This window comes from Felis catus, chromosome A1 (genome assembly GCF_018350175.1).
Source record: "Felis catus isolate Fca126 chromosome A1, F.catus_Fca126_mat1.0, whole genome shotgun sequence".
In the NCBI taxonomy this organism is placed as follows: Eukaryota; Metazoa; Chordata; class Mammalia; order Carnivora; family Felidae; genus Felis; species Felis catus.
The window spans coordinates 228,016,239-228,031,518 of record NC_058368.1 but is presented as its reverse complement, the minus strand read 5'-3'; the positions used below and the strand labels follow the sequence as shown (position 1 = coordinate 228,031,518).

The 15,280-nt window shown below is 43.6% G+C and overlaps 1 protein-coding gene and 1 non-coding gene across 2 annotated transcripts in view; both read right to left on the bottom strand.

Annotated features, from left to right (window-relative positions):
• Nucleotides 1–15,280, bottom strand: part of DNAH5 (dynein axonemal heavy chain 5) — a 282,567-nt gene that overhangs the window by 224,336 nt on the left and 42,951 nt on the right.
• Nucleotides 12,635–12,698, bottom strand: LOC111556991. Its single transcript, XR_002736706.1, has one exon. It is a non-coding gene; the product is annotated as a U7 small nuclear RNA (small nuclear RNA).

The following is a 15,280-nucleotide window of genomic DNA, read 5'->3' as shown; positions in this document are numbered from 1 at the left end:
AAAACTCAGGAGAAGCCAAACTTTTCAATCATATATTTTTTTAATTCTACAAATGTTTATATTCCCTCTACCCTTAGAAAGCCCAGCCCCGTTAGCAGGTTTGTCTCAGACCCAGGTCCACGCCACAGACGCCATGACAGCCAGAAGTGAATGTCAGGTCCAGGGGCCCCTTTGTGCACAGGGACACCCTTTCCCCCAACTCTCTGAAGGTGTCACAGGACACTTTGCTCTGTTCGCCCTGGTGGCATTGGTAGCCGTGGCTCTGATAGTCATCATTTCCTTACCGTGCTTACGTTTAATTGTCACAAAAGCCTTATGAAGCAGCAGTATTACCTCCACACCAGGAAGTTGAGACTATGGGCCATTAATAATTTCCCAAGAGCACACAGCTAAGTAAGTAAGCTAAGAGCTGGGCTGCAAGGCCATGACACGGTTGCCCCAGGCAACTAAGAGTTTCACACCTATTCAAACTGGTGTTCCATAAACATGGTCTCTTTACATTCCCACCCAAGAATTATCTAGGGCCCTCTTGGAGGGTGTCCCCATATACATTGCGTGAGTTATATAAGGAGTGGTGGGTAGAAACTGGGGTTAACTGGCACCATTTAATGAGTTACACCAGTGACATTTTAGTACCAGGATGCACTGGTGCCCACTTGGCTTCCAGTTGGCATGCCTTGTGTCCAGCTCTCTCATGACGCTCCTGTGTCTCAGCAAAAGGTAACCTGCCATCCTCAACTCCTAAAAGTGCCTAGAAGGTGGCCTCCCTGCTTGGGCAGCCAGGAGGCTGGGCTCCATGCTTTCCCCACCTGTTGCTGCTTCTGCCTGAACAACTTCATTTTCATCTATGTCATCCTCATATGATGCCTTTGCACGGCCAAGTGTATGGGGAAAGGAATGGGTTCTGCAGCCAAAAATTTATTTCTTTGTTTAAAAAAAAAAGTTTTTCTAGGTGAAACTAGGTTAGCCTTGTTGCAGGTCTATGAGAGAACCTGTGAGAAATGTGAGAAAGAGGAAGAGATCTGTTTTAATGAGGGTCTGTTGCATATGTTTGGATGAATATCTTTCTATTTTCTTCATTTGGGTGTTTTGTTCTTTTATGTATAGAGATGCATAGTGCAATGTATCAAGTGTGGTAGAGGAGAGTATAATCTAGATTTACATCCCACTGGAGATACTGGAAATATCCTGAGTCTATGAATTACGGGTGAAACTCCTTATCTTAGATCGCCAAAGTAAATTTGTCTAAGACTGATTCTGCTTTAGCTCTCCATATCGATCTCAAGTCCACACATAATTAAGCATCTGATGAAACATAGTACCAAAGAGGCCAAGGACATGGATTTGATCATCTCAGGCCAGTTGGCTTCACTTTTTACCATCTTCCTCATCCACGGATGAATGAGGGCAAATCCACGAGCAGAAGGAGAAATTACTCAAAGTGTATGCCCAGCTTTCTGAAATGCCTCATTATTGGTAACCTGCCATACGTATAACCTGATCCTTCTTATCTCTTGCAGGTTAAAATAAAATAAAAATCAACTGAGTCTCATCATTCCTGCAAGACGATCAGCTCCACACAAAGGGAAGTTTTCTATCCTAATTTTTGCAATATCCCCAGGGCCTAGCACAGTACCTGGGACACAGAGAGCCTCAGCTGATACCTAGTGAGCGTATAAAGTAACCAAATTAATCATTTACAAGTCACTTTCAAATAACAAAGGGCTGGAACAAAGTATTCTAGCTCAGTCTGAGTCCACGATCACAGACTCAGAATTCAGTCAATAAGCTCCTGGGTCTTCAATGCTGTTGTGTCTCGAGTATAAACCATGGCACAAAATTCTACCACTAGTATGGACTATAGCCCTCTCTCATTTTACAGCAAATATGACTAAGCTCCCTTAGCCTACATCCTACTTAAATGTGTTGAATTACAAAAACTGAGGGAAGCGGTTCTCCTGTTCACTTCCATGTAGAGCCCTCTCTACAAAGTCAACTTCCTTTCCATGTCTTCCAACAAAGAAGAGCCTCCTCCTTTGTCTTCCAGCATTTTTGTTTTACCCCACAGGACCCCCATTCCTCTGAGAGAGGCTACTCTGTGGTGCTTCCTGGAGCATCCAACCCTGCTCTTTAACCGGCTGGGAGACCCACAACCTAGCAACTCCCCACTTTTAACTGTACTTTTCACGTCTTGCCCTTTCTTATCCCCTTTCCCTTTCGTGTCTCCCAGTGAAGCATCACAGATGCAGAGGATGCACTCCTTCCCACATAAAGAGCACTTCAGCAAAGTGGTTTTCTGGAAGGGAAAGACACTCCACGATGGCTAATCCCACTCACAGCAGGTGCTACAGTGAAGTCCTCCTTTATTCAACAAGAGCTACACTCCCCTCCATTGCAAAGAGACAGCGCTTAAACTGAGAAGTTCCCATCAATCTTCTTGTCCTAACAGTAAGCTCTGGAATCTTGTCTATTTTTCACTGGAGTTTTTAGGACCCTCAAATGTCCCCATTTACTGGCTCTCTTGTCTGTCATTCTTTCCAAGCCAATAAAAGATACCCTCTTGACTTTTTACTCCATGTGGGTTTGTCACACAAATCGACCCAAAACCTGCTGTAGGGATGTCCTCATCGCCACAGCCTTCTCTGCCCCAAACATTTCAACCATCCAGACTTACAGTCGGTTTTCTGCACACCAAATTTGGGGATCTGATCGAAGGTCCTTAGTGGACCTTCACATGACTCCATATTCTATCTTCCTTCGCACCCCACAGCGGTTTTTCTCCAAATCAGGAATACCTCTCTTGCAGAATTCCAAGAGTTACCTCTGGCAGCAGGGGTCATATAATTTCACTCCCAAGCTAAAATATATATAATGTCACCATTCACGTTACATAGGACACAGGGATGAAATTCAAAAATGCCCTTATTCATCACAATAAACTAGAACACTTAAAGCTGGCTGCTCACTAGAATCATGGGGACTTTCGGGGTGCCTGGATGACTCTATCAGTTAGATGTCCTACTCTTGGTTTGGGCCCAGGTCATGATCTCATGGTTCATGAGATTGAGTCCCATGTTGTCGGGCTCTATGCTGACAGCATGGACTCTGCTTGGGACTCTCTCTCTCCCTCTCTCTGCCCTTCCCCTACTTGCGTGTGCACATGTTCTCTCCCTGTCTCTCTCTCTCTCAAAACAAATAAACATTTTTTTTAAATCATGGGGAGTTTTAAAATACTGATGCCTGCCCCTTCCCCAACACTCTAACTTATCTTTTCCCAAGGAGGCCTGAGCACTGGTATTTCTCAAGAGTTCCCTTGGCAATTCTAACATGCCGCCCAGCCTCAGAACACTGCCCCAAAGGAAATGATTTTATGGATTGATCATGACTGATTAGTAGGACCAGGTTCTCACTTGAGGCAGGAACTTAACAGAGGAAGTCCAAGGGCATAAATTTGGGATCCTTCCAACCCTAGACCTCTTTTGTCCATCTCGTTACTGGCGTTGTACAAAAACCGATAGTTGTAACTAGGTTTCAGCTCTCAACTCCATGAGGCCCAGAAGTGCTGTTGCATGCCTGATCACAGAGCACAGCAGCGCCTGGCACAAAGTAGACATTCAACAGATTATTTGTGGACTGGATGCATTTTGCACTTGGCCACACTCTCCCAGGGTCTAGCTAGGGCGTGATTATGATGTGGGCATCTGGAGCATTCACTTGCTCAAGCTCAGCAACACTCACCTGGGTATTAACAAGCAGCACTGGTCCCTTCCTCCCCCGCCAGCTAAATCCTAGAGCCATTCACCTCCCCATCTGCAAGGGAATTGTTTTCATTTTGTCTGCTGTATTGTATATATGAAGCGTGTTCACCGGCCAAACATGCCTGGGCCTGATGAACAGAGGACACCAAAACCTGTTTGGCTGTTTTGCCCGAGGACAACGAAACCCACACCCTTTAAGTTTTCAAAAGATATCTGAGAGCAAAGGTTCTTTTCTGTCTCGGTTTCTACCCACGCACTCCCAAGGGAACAACGGCGGCCTCCCAGCAGAGTTTCTCAGCGGGGGAAGGCATAGTGCATCCCCAGAGGAGCCTGCACCCTCCCTTCCCCCACAGTCTCTATGCCCTCGAGAATCACTGTTTAGAGAAGCCTAGCCATCTGAAATGCAACGAGCAATGATATTCCCCAACTTAAGTACATACAGTGAAAACCACGAACAATATATATCCCTGGGGCGAGGAAGAGAACTGTTCTCCGTGTGAAAATCAGCTTTGCAATTAGGTAAATTTAAGTCCTAATTTACTTAAATTAGTAAGTAAATATAGTTCAGTTTAATTTGAGGGACGGAAAGGAAAACAGAATCTCTAAGTCTGGAACTCATGTCTGTTGTATACTTGTAAGTTGGTGCTAAGCAGTGTTCATCCATGACAACAGCAGAGAGAAGGCAGACACATCTGGGCCACATTTTTGTAAATAAGTGAGTGAATAGACACAGAATTATTTCATGTTTTTTCACTGAAAAGCATTTACATTCATTAGACAACAGAAAGGAGGTATGGCTTCACCTTTCTAAACCCAGGAGCTATGGTACTTTTGGTTTTAATTTTAGGTATAAGCCGGATAAAGTCAACTATTATATTACAATAACCTAGTTCAAATACAGCATCATTGTAGTAATAGTTTCAGACCAACGTTATGGACATAGAGAATTATAGTTTTTATGTCACGTAGCTTTGGAATCTTTGCCATTGATTACTTTAGGTCACAAAGTTATAATTTAATAAACCATCATACCAGTGCACTATATAGAAAATGTGTAATTATTTTCACAATACACTGCAACATTATTGAGGTAATTCTCTCTCTTTTTTTAATCTACACCTTTATTTACTTACTTTGCAGTTAGTTTAAATCCTTGGGGGGTACAGCATCACACGGATTCTGCAACCAATATCTTTAGCAGGAAGGTTGCTTTGGAATTTGACTCGAACCATGCCACTGTTTCCATGAGCACGAGTTACTTTTCCCCAGGTTGCTCTGGTTTTATTCGGTTCACCACCAGGAGTCACTGTGTTGTCCTTTGCTTTGTACACATAAGCACATCTCTTACCTAGATAGAATTCAGCTTCATCTTGAGCATAAACATCTTCAATTTTAAGAAGAGCTATGTGCTCCCTCTGGGGAGACCCCACTTAACAGCCAGCAAAAATGGCTTTGGACCACAGCCTCCAGACATATTTGTTGTTTTAGGAGTCCTGTTCCCAGCAGGCCTCCACAGGTTCCAAGATGGCGGAAAGAGCTTGAGGTAATTCTCTTAATCTCATTCTTCAGAGGGGCAAACAGAACCAGCACCCGAAATATATAAATGAACCCCCCAAAAAGCTTAGCCCCAAACGGTAGCTCATGCCAAAGAAGAATATAATTAATTAATCGAGATTTTTAGTCAATTAGTCAAGATTTTTATCATTGATTTTAACATTAAAGACTCAGCAGTAAGATATTCAGTGAGAAGTTTAATTCATTCACTTTATTAACCAAGCACAAAATTAAGGTGGATCAGCACCAGGCTCCGTGCTAGGAGAAGTCTATCTACAAATGGAGAGCCCATCATCCCTGTCCTCCAGGGACTCACAATCTAGTGAGGGAAGGGGATAGGTAGACAAATGTCATTTCACTGCAGTGATGTGACAAGGGTGCTAGCAGATGCAGAAGCAAAGTGCTGGGAGGGCTTCTCAGAGGAGGCGCTGCTGGCATTTGGTCTTAAAAAATGAGTGTTTACAGGCAAATAAGTCCCAGGGCTTGGCTGGAAGATGTTGACCTTGGAACGGATGCATCAGAATGGTGGGGCTGGGGAAGGGAAGGTGACTGGTGGCAGAGTGCTGAGAAATGCAGAGACAGCATCCCTGCCGTTTTGTGGTGAAACAGCAGGTTGCAAGACTAGACAGAATCATCTGGGCTGCTGGGGATGCATGACAGATAGTGATCCAGCCCTGAGGAAGCACGGGTTAATGTGGAGAATGGGGTCCTAGAGCAACCACCATTTTCTTCTGACATTAATTGGCAGCGGAAGAGGTTCCAAATCCCTCTCTGCATTTGCATAATAAAAAACTGCTGAGCTGAGCCCTATGCCAGGGAAGCTCATTCTTCAATGTGACTCCAAAGGCACATCCTTGTGTGACCTCATTTCCAGGCCTATAGAACCGGGGATTGATTCCAAAGAGCAGAGAAAACTTGCACCCCAGAATCTGCCTTAACTCTCTCCCATCACCAACACAAGCATCCAGGGCTGAAAGAATGCAAAGTCACCAAAGCACCCTGAATGTGCTTTTTCCCCCTCAGACAAGCATTGTCCCCCCCCCAAAAAATGCAGGCATGTATGTCTACAGGTAGTTATAGTTCAGGCAGCAACGTGCAGAAAAGCCAAAAGATACGGTCCCCTTCCCTCCCCCTTTTTTTTGTATTTGAAATACCAACGCGTAACATTATGAACGACCCCAAATTAGTAAGCAAACATGTTGCTCACAAATTCATCACGATATAACTTTGACATGTTTTTAGGTATTTTGCCACATGGTGTGAATGATGATAATCCAAGACCCACGTGCAAGTTTACGGACAACAGCCCCTTACCGTTAGAATGCGGGTGACGCTCTGCTTCCAGAGCTGTCTCCTACCGATCCGAAACATCACAGCAGTCTGGTCAGCAAGTGGCAAGAGGTCTTCCTAAATGATCCTATAACTCCTGGAGGCCTGCCCCTCATCCAACAGGCTTTCAAGTGAACCCTGCTCTGGAGGACCAGAACTTCACCTTCACGTGTCCACTCTGCACGCATTACTCACCATATGCACAGGATAAAAATTAAAAGTGCACCTGTACTATTCACGTTTTCCTTCTAGAGTCTCCCCCCTCGGCCTCTCCTCTGCTCCGAAGCCTGTGTTGTTAGGGCAATACCGTTTACATCCCTACAGTGCACTGTGTCCCTCGCTTGTGTTTATCAACCAATCAAAGCATTTGAACTGCTCGGTTGCGTCACTTCTGATGTCCGTTGAATTCCATACACTGCCCAACAGTACGCTTGGAGTCAACAGAGGTATTTGAGTGATTTCCTTGAACAGTGAGAAACTTTAAACCACATCAAAATAGAAAGCAGAGAAAGCCACTCTGAATGAATTGCTCAAGTCAAGAAATTCAGTATTACTTGGACTGAACAACTAGATGTGCACGATTAACTGCCAGCATTGTGACTAATTGTGACTAATTGTCAGATGGGCTGATTGTGCCCCAAAGGAGCCGTTTCCTCCCATAAAGGGAAGCCTATTTCATATGCAAATGGAAAATGATGTCCATAAATTACTTTTGCTCACCCGGTTGTACATACAAATAAACCAACGTAATTTTTCTATGTGACTAAATATCTTGATCATCCTTACTGTGAAGACATGAATGGGAAACCATGGCCAACGTGATTTGAGAGATCCAATTTCTCTCATCAAGACGAATAGAGAGCAGGACATTTAAGGTAGGTCATTGTTGGGGCGCCTGCGTGGCTCAGTCAGTTAAGCGTCCGACTTTGGCTCAGATCATGATCTCACAGTTTGTGAGTTCAAGCCCTACATTGGGCTCTGTGCTGACAGCTCAGAGCCTGGAGCCTGCTTCAGATTCCACGTCTCCCTCTCTCTCTGCTCCTCCCCAGCTCATGCTCTGTCTCTCTCTCTCTCCTTCAAAAATAAATTAAAAACAAAAAACAAAGGTAGGTCATTGTTAAATCCAGGATTTGGTCCTTGGAGTTCAAGTCTCGGGAACTCAAATCCCAAGGATAATCAGGAAATAGGGGACTCATCTTACTAATATTCTACTAACTAACCTTACAAGACTGACTGGAAAACCAAGATGCTAATTTGGTTTGAAACACCTACTGCTGGGGCACCTGGGTGGCTCAGTCGGCTAAGTGTCTGACATCCAACATCAGCTCAGGGCCTGATCTCACGGTTCATGGGTTCAAGCCCCGCGTCGGGCTCTGTGCTGACAGCTCAGAGCCCGGAGCCTGCTTCGGATTCTGTGTCTCCCTCTCTCTCTGCTCCTTCCCCCAACTCATGAAAAAAAAGAAAAAAGAAAAAAAAGAAACACCTACTGCTGATTTGGATGCTAATTTGGTATCTGAACTTGGAAGTCTGACCTGCTACTAGGGTGTGGCCTCCACATGTAGGGTTAATACAAGAGAGAACACTTAGACCTGAATCTTATTTGGTAAGCAAAGAACTGGAGCATAGAAAGTTAGACTTTGTTTATGGAACATTTTTTAAATCAACCTCTGGGTATCGGTGAGCGGCTGTTTTCTGTTCTAATTGTGAATGAAGAAGGTGTCTAGACTAGAAGTCACTCTCCTCTGTGCGGGGTTGAAAGGTCACCAGCAAATAGCAGTGTTTTCTCATCCTCTTTGTTCAGCCTCTTAGTGTCAGTCCCAAGAACCCTCCGTCAACGCATGACCTCTGGACAGAGGTTACGCTTCATTATATGTGTGCTTATCTTTCATTAGTTACATTCAATGGCGCTTCCCTAATGGTGTGTCAGGCACTATCTTTGTGCCAGCAGCCCATTTACAACATTATCTCTTGGGAAGAGTTACTTTCTGGAAAAATTCCCACAGATGGCTGATGGTATTCATTTTGTGTTTGGCAGGCATAACCATGGCTCTCTCGAGGCTCCACGGTTAAACTGCAAAGTCTTCCAACCCCTGTCGCTGAAATCAACCCCCTTTGGGCAAGGCAGAGGCAGGTGCCTTCAGGGATCCCCTCAAACGAAGGAAGCTAACTGAGCATTGTCGTTAGCAGCACAACCAAGGCAAAGCACAAGCCTGAATCTACATCTGACCATCTGCCCCTCACTGTCGGCCTGAAATAAAATTGATTTCTGGTTGCTGGAGAGGAGTTATCAATCATTACTTGGAGGGAGTCTCAGGAGGGTTTTCATATGAGTAGTTTCCACCAGGCGACAGTGGGCAAGACTCCTCCTACAGGAACGGTTATGCCAGGGACACCCCAGCCCTGTCTGTGTGGACAGCGCACTCTTCCAGCCTACGAGTACTGGCCATAAACAAATCTTACATCAGACTTAATGAGGAAACAAGGGTGGACAATGGGCCTCATGGAGGGAAAGGACTTCATCCAGAAATCCAAGTACCTTCAGGCAAGGTTTGAAGTTCTACTTCCATTCATTCACTCATTCATTCATTCATTCATTCATTCATTCATTCATTCAACAAATGTCTGTGACTGCCTTTTTATGGGGCCGGGCAACTGTGCTACATACGAAGCATACGAAGCTAATTAAAAAACACACTTAAGGCGCCTGGGTGGCGCAGTCGGTTAAGCGTCCGACTTCAGCCGGGTCACGATCTCGCGGTCCATGAGTTTGAGCCCCGCGTCAGGCTCTGGGCTGATGGCTCGGAGCCTGGAGCCTGTTTCTGATTCTGTGTCTCCCTCTCTCTCTGCCCCTCCCCCGTTCATGCTATGTTTCTCTCTGTCCCAAAAATAAATAAAAAACGTTGAAAAAACACACTTAATCGGGGCGCCTGGGTGGCTCAGTCGGTTAAGCGTCCGACTTCGGCTCAGGTCACGATCTCGCGGTCCGTGAGTTCGAGCCCCGCGTCAGGCTCTGTGCTGACAGCTCAGAGCCTGGAGCCTGTTTCAGATTCTGTGTCTCCCTCTCTCTCTGACCCTCCCCCGTTCATGCGGTCTCTCCCTGTCTCAAAAATAAATAAACGTTAAAAAAAAATTTTTTTAAAAACACAATCAAACAGCAAAAACTGAACTGTGATATGCGTATTTTATGGAACACTCAAAGAGAAAGATAAAATGCTGCCAAGTAAACCTGAACTCCTCAATGTTAAGATGCATTCTGGATCCACAGATGTTAAAATGTGAAAACTGTGTATCTCAGAATCGGTGACAAGCCGTCATTCCTGCCTTCGTTGGGGGAAGATATTAAATAAACCACATAGTAATAAATACATAATTGCAAATAGGATATCATTACAAATTGTGAAACGTGCCCTTAAGAAAGAAAATAAGGTGCAAGCTTCACCTGGATCTGTATTCTGAATAATTACCATGTCAGGCTTACGTTGCTGAACTCTCCATCCCTGAATTATGGAGACTCACCTACCTTGGGCCTTGCAGCCTATGTGTGCAACCTATGCCATGTGGCAACATAGAAAAGTACAACCACCGAGGTCAGACAGACCTGGACTTAAATCCCAGCTCTGTTCTCTTGTAGCAAGAGGACATCAGAGGGAGCTTTTGTTTCCTAAATTGTACATTAGAAATAAATCCACCTGCCTAAGAAACAGGTGATAATTTAAATGTATGTAAAACTCCTGGATCCTCATAGGCACGTAAGAAATGAAAAATGTGACCATATTTTTTCTTGCAAAAATGTTAGCACTACAATTAGTGGCAACAGCAAGGTAGGGGGCAAATTCTCAAGGGATTTAGCCTGCCCCACAAACTCCAGTCTAGAGCTATTTGGAAATTTTGGTCTTGATTTCTATGTCCCAAAAAGTATTGGATCCAAGTTTTATCAGTTACCATCTACACATTTATACTAGATTTCCGTTCCTGAGGCCAGCAGGATCAAATGCATTTATCAGTTTAATGACCTTCTAAACAACGATACAGTGGGCAGCGTATAAAAATGGCAAACAAGTTCAGTGGGATGAGAAAGTACCATATTTCATCAACGGTGAGTTGCATCTTTTTTGAGCTTTTTATTGTATTGAAATTAGGTGTATCTGATAGGCACCCTTATGACGGCTGTTGCTCGGCAACCATCGTGACATGGTTGTCATTATCAGAGTTTATGCAGACTTAGTAGTCACTCCAGGTGGCATGACAAGGCCATAGCTGCACCTGATGTTAGTTAACAAACCACTGAAGATGCATTTGAAGAAGGAAGATGCGTCCTGGTTGTTTTCTGAAAATCTTCCACTGACACCTTCTGGGAAGATCAGGAAAACACCAGCATCACAACTTACAGAATGAATGGCGGTGGATGGAAAGAATCCCAGAAGGGTCACACCCTGACATGAAGAAGCTTTAGAAATTTCTTAGCCAATTCATCGCACTTACATTTGTATGGACACACCAGGGTGACAGGTGATTTTTTGGATCTATGGTCAAGTAAGTCTCAACAAGCTTTTTTCAATTAAATTAAAATTCTGGAAAAGCAATGTATCCGATCATGATGCCTCAATGCATCATGACCCCATGCTTCATGGGTTCGAGCCCCGTGTCGGGCTCTGTGCTGACAGCCCAGAGCCTGGGGCCTGCTTCGGATTCTGTGTCTCCCTCTCTCTCTGCCCCGCCCGTGCTTGCACTCTGTCTCCCTCTCCCAAAAATAAATAGATATTTTTTTAATTTTTTTTTTTAATTTTTTTTTAACAATTTTATTTATTTTTGAGAGAGAGAGAGACAGAGCATGAATGGGGGAGGGGCAGAGAGAGAAGGAGACACAGAATCGGAAGCAGGCTCCAGGCTCTGAGCCATCAGCCCAGAGCCTGATGCGGGGCTCAAACTCACGGACCGTGAGATCGTGACCTGAGCTGAAGTCGGATGCTCAACCGACTGAGCCACCCAGGCGCCCCTTAAAATTTTTTTAAAAAGGAAACAAACGAGCTAAATAAAAAGAGGCAAATCCTCTTCTCCCAGCCTCCATTTTGCTACCCCTAAGCTATTTTTTTTTTATAGAAATCCTGGTTGACGAAGGAATGGGGAAAAAAACACAGATGGAATTTGACCATCCGTGATGGAAGAAAGAAAACCCAGGGGTCAAAGATAGTTCCATTTTGTCAAGCTTGGGTAAAGTGAAGAACCATAATAATTCAAACAGGAACAGGGGGATCTGGAGAAAGAGTATATTTTGGAGACTAGGTGACTGAAGAAATGTAAGCAAAGCTTTCGTTCTTTACTTTTCCTATGGGTCTTTTCATCTTGAAAACATGACATCTGTGCCTGCAAGGCCAAAACAGTACTTGTGTTCTTGATTCCATCATCATTTAAAAAATCATAACAGAAGAACAAACTCATAATAAAAAGGAACAAAAATATATTCATTCAACAATCATTTGAGCTGCCTCCCCTCAAAAAGCAGTTATCTTAAAAGCTCCAGGTGAAGTGATATGGGTTGTTGCTTTTGCCCTCATTTCCACGGGTTGAAATTGTGCAGCAAAAGCTGAAAAAAGATGCATGCATTTTCTGAAAGTCTCCTCTGCCTGAGTTTAAAGAAGAGGAAGGGGGAAAGGCAGGAAAAATCCCAGAGGAGGATACAGAAAGCTGATGCATTTCGAGGAGAGCATACACTAAACGGAACATCCACGTTCTGCAGGCGGAGGCCAGAGAAGGAGGGAGGCTCCGTGCTAAATGCGCCTTCCAGATGTTGTTCCTTACAGTGCCTCTCAAGTGCAAGTGTAAGAACTGGGAACTTTTGGCACCAGGAGAGGGGCATGCCAAAGGAAAGAGAATCTCAGGAACATTCTTCCACCTTTTCTCGTCTTTTCCTTGATGACACTTCCACTTATGTCCAGAGAAGTAATGTTGCCCTGGCTCTGGGGAGCCACACTTCTTTTTTTTTTGGGGGGGGGGGGGGATCCTTCGGGTAAGGACCGGAAAGCCTGCTAGACAAATCCTAAAAGAGCTATAACACTAAGGAAGCCACACTTCTGATCCTGACGCCCACGTACTGGTTGGTTGGACGACACTGAAAAACCACCAGCCACGCTGGTCACCTCTTCCCTTGTGAACAACACGAGGTAGGTGGCCAGATGATCTTGCAGGCATCACCCGGCTCTAAACAAAATGCGTGGCCTAAGTGAGTGATCTCTGCTGCTTGGACCCTAAATGTACATCATGCTTAAAGTTACAGAAATGTTATCTTAGTAGGAATTCGACACACACAATCTTATAACATGGCATACAAAACACTGGAAAAGTTTTGATATCATTGGCATCATCTGAAATGATGCTGATCACTATAACATTGCAGTGCTAGGACACCTTTAATAATACTGTTTTCCCCATAGGCATTTTTTTTTCCATTCTAGATGCTGATGGCTTGAACAAACGATGCTCCCTGGACCATGATACCTGCTCCTTGTGTATAATGCTGCAGTGTTTTACAAGATTCTTCTCCCAAACATAACCCAAAGCTCAGGAACTCTGAATAGAAATGTAGAATTCAAGTTTTAAATGCATTTCATAGAGTTCCTTCTAGTATGTCCTCCTAGCATTTGGCTTTGGGGTCGGCTGCTTATTAGCATGGTTATATTTTCACATTGAGCCTTCCCAGACCATATTGTCTCGCTTAGTTACCCCAGTCACTCCTTGTTTAGGACGAAAATTTCAGCACCATATCACATACAATGGAGAAAAATAATGCTTCTTTAATCAGAGCCTGTTTACAGTGATAATCACAGCTTGGGGATGATCCTATGCCTTAATTACTTGTTCTTTCAGAAATGCAAGGTCCGAGCACATAGAAGACCAGTATCAATTAGAGGCAGGAAGAGAACCCTTACTAATGTGATAATTTTTGCTTTGTGAAAGCAGTAAATGCAAATATTTACTTTTATGTTACCTTTGAGTTGCTGTTGTTCTGCATGGGCATCCTAGGCACCAGGGCATGATCATTTTTCCAAATATAAAACAACAAAAACTCCAGCTCATAGTCCTTTTGTTTTGGTTCTGATTTAGTTTACCAGGTATTTATTTAGGAGAAAACTCTATTTCGTTACATCAGTCACTACCCATACCAAGACCTGGTCTCTGGGATCGAAGATGTTTAGGAACAACAGATAATATGGAGATATCCCTCAGCTCACATCCACCTGTTCCCGCTGACTCCCACCAACAGACACGCACAATTCTGCAGGAACCCATGACTCCAGCTGCAGAAATGAGGGTCAGGTGCCCAGGTCTCACTGGGCGATCATTTTGAAGGCATCTGTTATTATCATAGTTGTGCTTATTTTTGTTGAACGAAGGAAAAAGGTAGAGAGTTGGGTTCACCAGCAAACATAAGAAACCTCACTTAAGATTGCATTTATTTCCTCTTTGCTTTTCTCTCGTGCCAAAATATTGTAACGTGGTAACCTCAAAATCTTGCTCCCTTCCTGTGGAGAAATATTTAAAGAGAAAAGCAAAACAAATGCCATTCAGTGTAAAATTGAGTCCTGTTATTAGAAATTATTAGATGATTAACTCAAGAGGCATCCTCTAAAGGTGATGAAAAATAATTCCAGCCCAGGGTCTCGAACATCCTCCTATTGGAAGCATGTTAATTAGCTGCCATGGTATAGGAACTTCCCAACTTAAGATAGCGCAACTTTGGAAACCCCTGTTTGCTATGATTTTTATCATAAACATAAACCCATGAACATAATCGAGACATATTTATAAATATGCTAACCAATGGTTAACACGCACAACCATGCCAAGGAGTCTGTCAGTAAAATGAGATGCGCTGACTTGTAAAACAGAAAAACTTTTGACTCCAAGAATATGATCAGATACAGAAAAATCCATGCATCTGAAACCAAGCAGTAATTTCTGGAAAGACTGTCTTGCCCCTCTTTGAAATGCTTAAGGATAAACTTGAGGAGACAGCAACTGAAGATTTTCCAGCCAGAGCCAGGAATGATTTGGTCACCTCAGAAAGAGAGTTATTGGCAGATCAGAGTTCAAGGGAAAGTTCAGACACTTTGCTTTTGGTGACCCTGAACCTCCATTACAAACTCCCAGACACCAGGCATGGATCTGTCCTGTCACAGCTATATTTCTTCAATGAATGGAGACAGTCCCATTTATAGCCTCATCCACGAGCTTATTAGGTCTTTAGACCCCAAACTACCCACAGTTACAAATGAGTTACTCTGCTACCAACAGAGCAAAACGTATATCGCCAAGGAAAACAGAAATAACCCAATATATTTACCTATTGCTGTTTTCTGTATTTCACCTTTCTTAAAGACCGTAATACAATTTGTAATAAATGTCATTACTACCTATACATTTCACAAGGCAAATTTCAAACACTGGTGTTTCTTTCCCCAGCAAAAATGCTAAAATATGATTTCAGGGAGCAAATGCAAGGTCTATTACCGCATACGTAAAGAATAAATTTGTTTTTACTGTTAACAAAACTAAATTATATAAACACTATGCAGACCAAATGTGCTTTCGAAGCTTCTTTAAGAATGAGTTTCAATGCTCACTTCTTACCAAAACCAGCA